Here is an 11,087-nt window from a genome sequence, read left to right as displayed (position 1 = left end):
GTCAGTTGTAACCACAGACATAAACAGGAGACGCCACATCGGCTGCTAAGGTGTAGGAAATACGGCGGCCATCTTGGAATGGTCCTCATGTCTGTGATGAAGCTCCAGAGAAGTCAAGGTGCCACGGCACTGGCAGCATATTGTTGGGCTGATCAGGGAACTACTGAAAGCAGGACTCTGGGATCACTTTTCACAAGGAAGATTGAACATTACACTATTACTGTTTTCATTTTATGAAAAGTGGTGGAGGAGCCTGGTGGAGGAGCGCCTCACTCCCGCAGTGCATGAGGAATGACATGTTTTCACCATAAAAGTGATCAGAAAGTGATCAATTTCCAAATTACATTCAAGATTGTTATGAAACACAGTCAGCAGGACTAAAGCCATTTATGTGTTTAATGTGTTTTGGCCAATATAAGGTCTCAGATCAGTTATTTCACTGGTCAGCAGCTGTGCAACGTGTGGAATAATGTAAAGTCAGCTATTACATCATGGAAAGAAGGGAAAATAAACACAGTGGAGGATTATTCTAACATCCAGCTGGCTCCAGATTGTTCTTTACAGACACTTTACCAGTGAACCGTGGTTCTACAGGATCTGCTGCTCATGTTCTCCTCATGAGAAGATCTCGAAATGGGACCAAAGTCTTCTCCAGAGATGCTGCTCAGCACACATCTCACTCTGCAGGAACAAGAGGTCCAAATCTGGAGGCTGGACTGGACCATCTTCCCTCTTCTTCTTCTTCTTCAGTGGTGAATCCTCCTCCTGAAACTCTCTCATCAGCAGACCAGGCTGCAGCAGCCCGCCACTCCGTCTCCCTGCAGCCTCAAGACGTCCAGGCCTGAGCGGACAAGACTTCATCCTTTCTTCATGTGAACCTCCAAAAGAGCCACATCGGAGACATTCTGCTGGACGCAGCAGAAAAGCTGCGTTAAAGCGGCAGCTTTAGCTCCTCAGAAATCACTCTCCAGTTTCATTGTACACTGTATAACCAGGCCTTTCTGATTCTGATGCTGATGGCTCCAGTTTCAGTGTTCATGTCATATGTGGAAATGAAGTATGGTACTTCTCTATTAATAGGTCCATTTCAAATTTGTTTTGAAGCAGCTTTTGTACCAATTTTATGATATTTACAAGGTAAAAACATGAATATAATAATCTAACAATAATCTGCATAACTCCACAGTGTTCTGTAAGATAATTGCTTCAATGCTTGTGCAAAGTGCTTGTGTGAGTTGATGTTTTGTAACTGTGCAGAAAGCTTGCACAGCGCACGGAAAGTCTCGCCATACTCAGTTCTTGGAAAATGTTGTCTAGACACCTGTTTCGCAGAAATATGTTTGGTTCATTCTGTTTGTGCAAAAGAAGCGGAACCCACCCTCAAGTTGTGAACAGAAGTGAACCAAAGTTCAAGAGGATGTGGACCCGACAACCCAGACTCTCGGGTGTCGCTGAAATCTTTTTAAATGTCTGTGGGCGGATGCGCCCATGCTTACCCATGTCTATGCTTGCTCTCCCAACTCAATAAAAAGCTGAAGACACCAGAAGGGGGTCAGAGACAGTCTGTGAGTCGCTCACGCTGTGAGCGAACATTGTACTCTCCCCCATCTGCAGATGCAGCCAAAAACCCAAATCTTGTCTCTGAGTGTTCACTGTTTGGATTGTTTAACGTTTGAAGTGTCTTTGAACCCGACAGTTCCTTCACTGATCAGATGGTGAGGCTGCAGTCCAGTGACCGCTTCAATTAATAAACAACCACATGAGATGTTTTTTTTCAGCATATTAACATTTCTATCGATTATTGAAGACATTGAGTGTATAAATTCGGAGTGCTCAGGAGAGCACTGTTTTTAACTACATTCATGAAGTCTGGAGTCTAAAAAAATGCAGTTTAGAATCCAACAATCAGAACCAAAGAGCAGCAAAGCACAGAGCAATCATGTGTGGACAACAGCAACATAACTACTATGAGATATTTACAGTCCTGACCAGGGCTGGCCCCAGCCAATTTGATGCACACACACACACACACTCACAAACACACACACACACACACACACACACACACACACACACACACACACACACACACACACACACACACACACACACACACTTGAATGACAGCTGCCAAATGAACAACAACAACTGTTTTATTCAAACAACAACAGCAAACTTTCAAGTCAAAAAATAAATATTAAATAATTTATTAAAGAATTTTAAATAACATTAAAGGTATAATACACGATTTTGATTTCCGGGTGGACCACCTAAATAATTGGTGGGTCTGTTTGTCAATCATTCTGACGAGCTGCTTTCGTAAGGCGGTTCCACGTGCTTGCACCCAATCAGCTTTTCCCTTTTGCGCATTCAGAGTGTTTATGTAGCCGGTGAGCTTCTGAGCTCGTACTTACCGATGGCGAGTCTGACATAATGAAACCTTAACTGTTTCGGAAAAAAAGCTTTATTTATGAGCGAGGCCGATCGCAGAAACTGTAAACAGAGCCGTGCACGCCGGAGAAGAGGAGATCGCGCTCGTACACTTCCGCGTTTCCTGGGAGAAGCAGGAGAGCCTGGTCTGGCGCATGCGCGTTGTTCAAAAAGTGAGTAACAGACGTTTGGCTTCGTCTTTTCGAGAAAATCGTGTATTAGACCTTTAAATAATTTTGCTTCAAAAAAACCTTGGAGAAGTTCACTCAAACGTTACATGGAAATCATTTTCACTGAGGTATACAGTGTTGGAGTCCTCGGCTGAAAAGTTTGAGCAACAGCAAACTTTGAAGTCGCTCTCTCATGTCTTTCAATTCCTAAGTCCACACATCTGGACTTGTTTGCAGCACAGACTTCTCTGGTATCATTGAATAACACTCGCCTAGATACCTCAAGGCTGATGCTTATCAGTGCAAGTCCATTTAACCGCTCTTGAGACATAGTGGATCGGAGGTCATATATGCATGATCACTATCACCATCACTATCACCATCACATTTGCATGATCACGCTGATCTTTAATTACTCTTCACATTCTACCAGTGGACTCAGTTACCTTGTCGTCTTGAGGTGAGTTAGACTAATGGTGATCTGTAGAAGACCTCTCTTGATGCTCCGGTGTAATTTCATACTTGGTCTCTCAGTTTGCCCGCCCCCAGTTTACTACTAGCTGTATTCTCAAAAAAAAAAAAAAAAAAAAAAAAAATTTGTGGTGTCATTGCACTTCCTTCCCTTCTCTACACCTCCTTTTGTTGTTAAGGCCTTGTCTGTCCACTTGCTTGTTTCACCGACTTTTTGTTTCTTTCACTTTTTTGTGGGGGGAGAAAAAAAAAGGAAGAGAGAAAGAGAAAAAAAAAACTGGTTCTGCTTCAGTTTGGTGTTTTGGTCTCTGTGTTGGTTGTCGGCTCTGTTTTGGTGCTGTTTAGATTGTGGTTTGTGACTGTTTTCTGTTGCACGTGGTGTGTTTTGTGAATTTGTATATATGTTTTGCTGTCCCCCAACCCCACCGCCCTTACCCCATTCCCCCTCGCTTTATCTATGGCGTTATATTTGTGCCACAATTCCGAGGCGAGCAAAAGATGAAGTACGCCTCTCTCTCGCTCTCTCAATCTGCCTCCTGCGCTCGCTCGAAGAGCCCTGTGCGCTCGCTCCACTGTGTGCAGTGTTAGAATTCTGCCACACTGATTGGTTGCTGCGGCTCCAATCAGATTTTAGCATTCCGGAAGTATGTCCAGAGCCAACGAAGAATGAGACGTGACTCAAGTTGCGGTAGTAAATATGTGTTATTTTGAAGTTATCTGACCTTTTCTTGTTTGTTTTTACATAAATGCTGGAGGTGTGTTTTGGTGTCTACTCAGCTTGCTGAAACATTTTACATATACTGAAAGGATTGTGAGAAAATCCATACCAACATATATGTAGGAACTTAAAAACAGTTTGAGTTATCAATGTGAAAATTGTCATTTCATATTTAAATGCTTATTTGTGTTTGAGATGCGAAGTGATTACTTACAGGTTAAAATATTCACAGATGATTAGGTACAGTTCATGTTGTGGTTAATTACTTTTGAAAATATGTGTATAAATAAGTTAAGGTTAAAAATCCACATGGATAAGGTTTGTTGGGTGTTACGGAGTAAACTGAGGTTTTCTGGAAGTTTGCATATTTAATTGCCTGTTTAAAAAATTAAGTTTCGTGTTGTGTGTGGCTGTCCTGCATCAGACAGACAGTTGGGCAAGTGGAGTGGAGCCAGTTTTTTTTTTTTTTTTTTTACCTCTCTCTTTTTCTTTGTATCTCTGGATGTTACCTTTGTTATTTCATTTATTTTTCTGGACGTAATGTTTTTGTAACACGACTTTGAAGTTTAAACAGTTTGAGTGAATCAAGAGGATTCTGTGGAGTTTTTTGTATTTCACATGTGGATTTCCAGAGGAGATAGGAGTGTCAAGTGTAACAGAGAAAAAAAAATGGTGTTGAATTTGTCCAGAAATGATCTTTTGGTAATATCTTATCCTTTGGAGCCACCTACTGGTAAAATTTAAAAACTGCATGCACTGGGTCCTTCAGGCGCGCTCTAGCCCTCCCCAGCAGAGTAACATAATATACTGGCGGAGGTAGGTTGCTACAGAGCTCGCTCTGACTTGGCTTTACTTTTGTTATTATTTGTATAATGAGATAGCAGTGTTTCTGGCCCCGTACATGCTTGTTGGCCCATTTGTAGTCTATCCTGTAAATATCCTGCTCGTTCTCCTGTGGATCACCATTTTATCACCAATACGAGCATTAGTTAGCATGCTAGGCTAACGGGAGCTAACGTTCCGCCATTCCACGGACATTTTCATTAATTGTTATCTTTTCAACCTGAACAGACTCTCTGTATGCAGTTGATCAACACACTGAGGAGATTTGTGTGTGTTTTTTGTGTGCCAGGTAAGCTCCATTATAGATTAAATATTAAAATGTTTTTCTTTTGTAATTAATTTAATGTGAATTGATCTGTTTGGTTGCCGTTGGCAACGTAGCCACTCGTCACATTGCTATCTGCCAGTGGCAGACAGCCGTTATTAATGTGCTTTATTATTTGTTCATTGTTAAAAATATAAATACTGGTTAAAAATTGTTAAAAATATAAATACTTGTTAAAAATGTGAAACCACTATACAATCAAATGTAAAAACAAAGCAGAGTAACATAATATACTGGCGGAGACTCTCTGTATGCAGTTGATCAACACACTGAGGAGATTTGTGTGTGTTTTTTTGTGTGCCAGTAAAAACATTCAAGAGCAGTCCTGTGTCTGTCCTTCATCACCACCCAAGACAATGGTTACACAAGCTTGGGCTTCATTATTCAGGAACCTACAATATATGTGTCCAATGTAACTGGTTCTTACCTCTTAACTGTCCGTGAATCTGATGATGCCAAATAAAGCTGTTTTTCGAGTGGAACGGTTTCTTTGCATTTATCATTCAGTTGGTAACCGACTAAACGGAAGGGCATATTTTTATTTGGCAGTTCAAATAAAAGTCATGTGAAACATGTTACGACAAAACGTAAAAAGCAGTAGCATGGAGTCTTAAGCTTTCATGAAAAAGAATACAGCTGTTCTTTAATACTACACAGAAACATTTACAGTTTAGTCAAAAGGCACAACGGTGTCACTGATGTTCGTCAGTGCACAGCACAGGTGCACAATTTTGTCATCGTCATCATCGTCATCATCATCAATATGGCATATGTTGGTAGCCCTGTATAAAAACGAACATTCTCGTCATCATCTTTAATGTTTCTTCTCCAATTTCAGTAGCTGTCAGTTTGTTTTTTCATTCTAAATTCTCTGCAGTGAGAGAGTTGATCTCATCCTGCATGCCAGTGACCAGGATGCCAGTGAGATCAGGCCTGACACTCCTGATCAGTTCCATCCTCTTCTGGCTGCAGCATGTCGGTCTGCTCCTCCTGTGGTTCACAACCACTGGTCACACAGTCACTTCATGACATGGTCTATGGAGTGAAATTAATGCCAAAACCTCTCCAACACAAAAAATGTGTTTTATTCACAGCCGATGATTCACACACAAACTCAGTGTGTTTTGCAAAAGCAAAATGTCATTCACAACTAATGCACTTAGGTTTGTCCATCAAAAAAACGTTCCACAAATTAAAAAAATATGTATCTGCACTTACATTAAAATATTCTTTAAGTGCAAAATAAAATCTTTCAAGATTAATTTTTTTTTTCCGAGTACAAAAAACAATTCTGCGGGTTGGAGAAAAAAATCTGCAGGTTGGAGAAAAAATTCCGCGGGTTGGAGAAACTTTTCTGCGGGTTGGAGAAACTATTGGCTCCCCAGCGTCACGTGACTTTTGGCAGTGATTTTGCACCTTCCTGATTCGCATCCGCAGGACTTAGGATTTATTCACAACTGCCAGTGTTGTGTAATTTGCATGCCACAACAGGAGGTGGCGCTGTTGATGCCGTTGCATAGCACCATCCACAACCAGCCAGGACCACAACCGAGTGAGTCAGTCGCCCCAGAACAACGCGCCCTGAGCAGCCAACAGGTGAGTTTGTGGTCATTGTTGATGAAAAATTAAATTATCTTCGTGGGTTCATGTCATTTTTGTCACTGCCGGAGCTAACCCATGTTGTGGTGTCCGTGGTGTTAGCTGGTTGCTAGCGTTAGCCACGCTAGCTCAGGGCAGTAGTGGCAAAGCAAACACTCTTTCCTCCACTTCCACTTCCCTCTACTGTTGAATTTATATCATAATTGTCCTCACTCATAGGAGATTGACTTTGAGAGTACATTGTAACTGACCTCATGTTAAAAGTCATAATGGGCGTGTGTGTGTTTTTCAGGAGAGCTGCTGATGAAGTGAATGAACCTCATCCAGACTGAACCTGTCATCACATCTCAACACACGGAGGAGAAAGCTGCGGAAAGATTCCAACGGAGAAAAAGGAGACAGGAGGTCGTGACAGCAGTTACTGCAGCTGCTGCACCTGAACCTCACACACCTGATGGTTATCAGGCTCCACAACAGAACGACATGGTGGAGAATGAGCAGTGTGTCAGTTATAAACGAATGAATGGTGAAATTAAGTCCATGTGTGCTGAGATGAACCGCTTGTTTTGTTTATCTTGATTATATGTGACCAACTTCTGTTTTTCTGTAAATAAAATTGATGGCTAACAGTCTTCCTCTGCTTAATTCTAATATTTATCCTGAACATTCAGGACAGGTAAATCTCCTCAGCTGTTACTGCTCATATGGTGACAAAAACCAGCCTCTGCTTTAATAAGTTAATAAGACTATGGTGAAATTAAATATTGTAGCTCAGTAGCTATTTATGAAACTTCATTTTAATGGGAAATCCTCTGTGAGACTGTGCCATTTACCCATGCTGCAATAATGTCACCATTTCTGGTTTCAAAGTCTTCTGTTTATTACCAACCTTCTTGTGTCGTGCAACACACTGTTAAAGTTACAGTTACAGTTCAAATAAGGTGCAAAAGTCTGTGCAAACAAATATCACTGCAACTGTATAAAGTACGATTAGATTGTGCATAAACAAATAACACTGCAAATAAAATGAAGGAAAACATTGTGCACCTTGCAGTCCACCGGCGTCCACACAACTAAGGCTACGTTCACACTGCAGGGCTTAATGCTCAATTCGGATTTTTTTGTGAAATCCGATTTTTTTGCGAGTTCGTTCACATTTACAATAAAATGCGACTTGTATGTGATCTCCCGTCTGAACGGAATACCACCCAAAAGTGTCCCGCATGCGCAGAAGAGGACAGAACGACGTCACGCAGCAGCGCGCTTCAGTGTTTGCGGAACCCAGAAACAACATACAGAATCTACAGCTTTTCAAGCGTCGATGATTTATTTAAGAACTGATCAAACACGTATTCTTACAATTGAATAGTGAGCAATCATTTCAGTGCTGCGCTTCTAATCAGCCGCGCCGAGCTCCTTCTGTGTGTGTGTGTGTGTGTGAGAGAGAGAGAGAGAGAGAGAGAGAGAGAGAGAGAGAGAGAGAGAGAGGGAGCGAGGGAGAGCGCGCGTGTGGATATTATTATTATTTTTCCTCCCCGTTGTCCTGGCGCTGCACAATTTAGCGAATGAGAAGGAAGAGAGCCAAGTTTTTGGCCATGGCGTTTTGTGGGGCAGCGGCAGCAACAGAGAAACGCAGTCAGGAGTGGGGGGACAGTGATGAGAGGCTTTAATGATACGGAGTTCAATAATATTTTTCGGATGACAAGAACTCCCTTAATGTGCGTCTGCGAGCGCCTTTTTTTAACACTCACGGTAAGACACACGTCTTCAGCGCCCCACATCGTGACGTGCAGGTCGGATAAATGCGACCTGGCCGTTCAGACTGAAGTCGCATGGCAAAAGATCCGATACGTATCGGATTTAGGACCACATATCCAAGTGGCCTGGGTCGCATTTGAAAAAATCGGATCTGTGTCGTTCAGACTGTCAGGAAAAGATCCGATACAGGTCGCATAGGGGCAAAAAAATCGGATTTGGGTCACTTCAGCCTGCAGTGTGAACGTAGCCTAAGTCACAAAACTTTGCAGCTGTCACAAAGATGTGAGTCTGTCTGGCTTTAGTGTTTCTGTGTCTGGCTGTAGTATTACTGTCTTCTTCAAGACAAAATGCCATCACTGAATCCAGACAAAAGTTTGTGCCCTGACAACCTGTAGCGCCGTGCTGCTGCGATGCTTTGATGGGCATTTCACTTCCAGGCAGCCTTTTCCACAACAGGAGCGGTAAGTGAGCCCAACCGGGTCTGAACAGGGTCCAGCTGGTCTCCATACAGTCCGTCGCCTTTCTGTTTTGGTCCATTTCTCCTTGTGTTTAATTCTGTCTTGTTGAAGCACAGTACATGATCATTTACTGTAAACACTGTAAACGTGAACGCGCACAGCGCCACCTCCTGTTGTGGCATGCAAATTACACAACACTGGCAGTTGTGAATAAATCCTAAGTCCTGCGGATGCGAATCAGGAAGGTGCAAAATCACTGCCAAAAGTCACGTGACGCTGGGGAGCCAATAGTTTCTCCAACCCGCAGAAAAGTTTCTCCAACCCGCGGAATTTTTTCTCCAACCCGCAGAATTTTTTCTCCAACCTGCAGATTTTTTTCTCCAACCCGCAGAATTGTTTTTTGTACTCGGAAAAAAATAATTAATCTTGAAAGATTTTATTTTGCACTTAAAGAATATTTTAATGTAAGTGCAGATACATATTTTTTTAATTTGTTGAACGTTTTTTTGATGGACAAACCTAAGTGCATTAGTTGTGAATGACATTTTGCTTTTGCAAAACACACTGAGTTTGTGTGTGAATCATCGGCTGTGAATAAAACACGTTTTTTGTGTTGGAGAGGTTTTGGCATTAATTTCACTCCATAATGGTCTGTAAAGCCACCAAACTCTCAGCAGCTTCTGAATCTTTCCTCCTTTTGTTGCGGCTTCTAGCATGTTCATCACGGGCCTGGGCTGCTGGAGGGGGTGCTGGGACTTTGTTGTGGCCCAGATCCACTAACGGCAACCAGTCAGTTGTGTCTGGGGAGAACAGGTCTGATGGATGTCCTGGAGTGGAAAGATTTAAAAAAAAAGAAAGACATTTAAAAAAAGTCAATCTCACAAACCAGGTCATTACATTAACTACAATTTACATAGACTCTACCATATCAAATATGAGCAATAACCCTGGACATACTGTCTTGCAATCATGGTCACCTTTTAACTCCCATAATAAATCATAGTCACTTCATCATACACACATTCAGTTGCACTAAAACATACTCTACATATCAGTATATATATTAAAGCTCCTGCTATATTTTAGATTTATGTTGTATTTAAAGTTAGGTATTTCCTCCTTTTAGATCAATATTATATTATCCTATTATTATTCTTATTAAGATTTGCACTATTACTTATTCTTATTCCTTATTCACACATTCCCTCACTGTTTTGCCCCTGTGTGTTCTTTGAGCCTCTGTAATGGTGAATTCCTCCATGGTGAGATAAATAAAGGCTATAGTATTCCATACACATCCACACACACTCACAGAATTGCTCAAAACCTTGAAGACTAAGAAATGCTGAATGCTGAATTTTATCCTTACAATACCAAACAATTTTTATGATGATTTGGGAGTTGATTTGTTATTTTGGGACAGATTTACTTACTTTACATTATAAACGTGTTGGCATGTGTTTGTCTCGTTGACACAGATAGGCTAACTTAGCATTGGACAGCTAATGTAATTCAAAATGTAAAGACACACAAGCTTACCAAAAAACCACTATTTGATTAAGTTTATCACAATGTCGTAGCGTAATAATATAATGAAACAAACTACTTACTTGTGGCTGTGGTGGTAAACTTTCCGTTGTCTGTTGTCGAAATCAAAAGGTTTGCTGTTTATTTACATTCTCTTCTTCGTTGGCTCTGGACATACTTCCGGAATGCTAAAATCTGATTGGAGCCGCAGCAACCAATCAGTGTGGCAGAATTCTAACACTGCACACCGTGGAGCGAGCGCACAGGGCTCTTCGAGCGAGGCAGATTGAGAGAGCGAGAGAGAGGCAGGTCGAGCGAGCGCACACAATTGTAGGTGCGCTTGCGTACTTCCTCTTTTGCTCGCGTCGGAATTGTGGCACAAATATAATGCCATATTTATCCCTCTCTCTTTCTCTGTCTCTCGCTCTCTGAGCGTTTCCTTCCCGGTCCTGTCCGGCAGCCATGTCGGATGGCAGTTTCAAATAAAGGCAGCAGCAGGAAGAGATTCAATTTTGTCCTGCTGCTAACATTAAAATCTGTTTGGACAGTAAAAGGCTTCAATCATACAATATTACACACCCCAGCTGCCGAATAGGACAAGGGGGGAAAAAAAGAGACATGGTGGATCACAGGTATGTTTTGATGAGCTTCAATTTGAAGAAGTTCCTCTCTGCAGCAGCAACTGTCACAGGAATGGTGACAGCAATCCTCAGGGCCACCCACACATTAAGGTAAACTTCCTTCAGTTTCTTTTCCTGCAGGACGCTGAGGAGTTCTGAGGTTGTCAT

General features: G+C 41.8%; 1 protein-coding gene across 1 annotated transcript in view; it reads right to left on the bottom strand.

Annotated features, from left to right (window-relative positions):
• The window catches only part of LOC115384136 (NACHT, LRR and PYD domains-containing protein 3-like), a gene marked incomplete at both ends in the record, with an annotated part of 77,208 nt that overhangs the window by 28,120 nt on the left and 38,001 nt on the right, over positions 1 to 11,087 (bottom strand). The window lies entirely within an intron of this gene.

The sequence above is a fragment of the Salarias fasciatus genome, assembly GCF_902148845.1.
Source record: "Salarias fasciatus chromosome 23 unlocalized genomic scaffold, fSalaFa1.1 super_scaffold_20, whole genome shotgun sequence".
In the NCBI taxonomy this organism is placed as follows: domain Eukaryota; kingdom Metazoa; phylum Chordata; class Actinopteri; order Blenniiformes; family Blenniidae; genus Salarias; species Salarias fasciatus.
The sequence above is the reverse complement of the archived record's forward strand: the minus strand, read 5'-3'. Positions and strand labels throughout refer to the sequence as shown.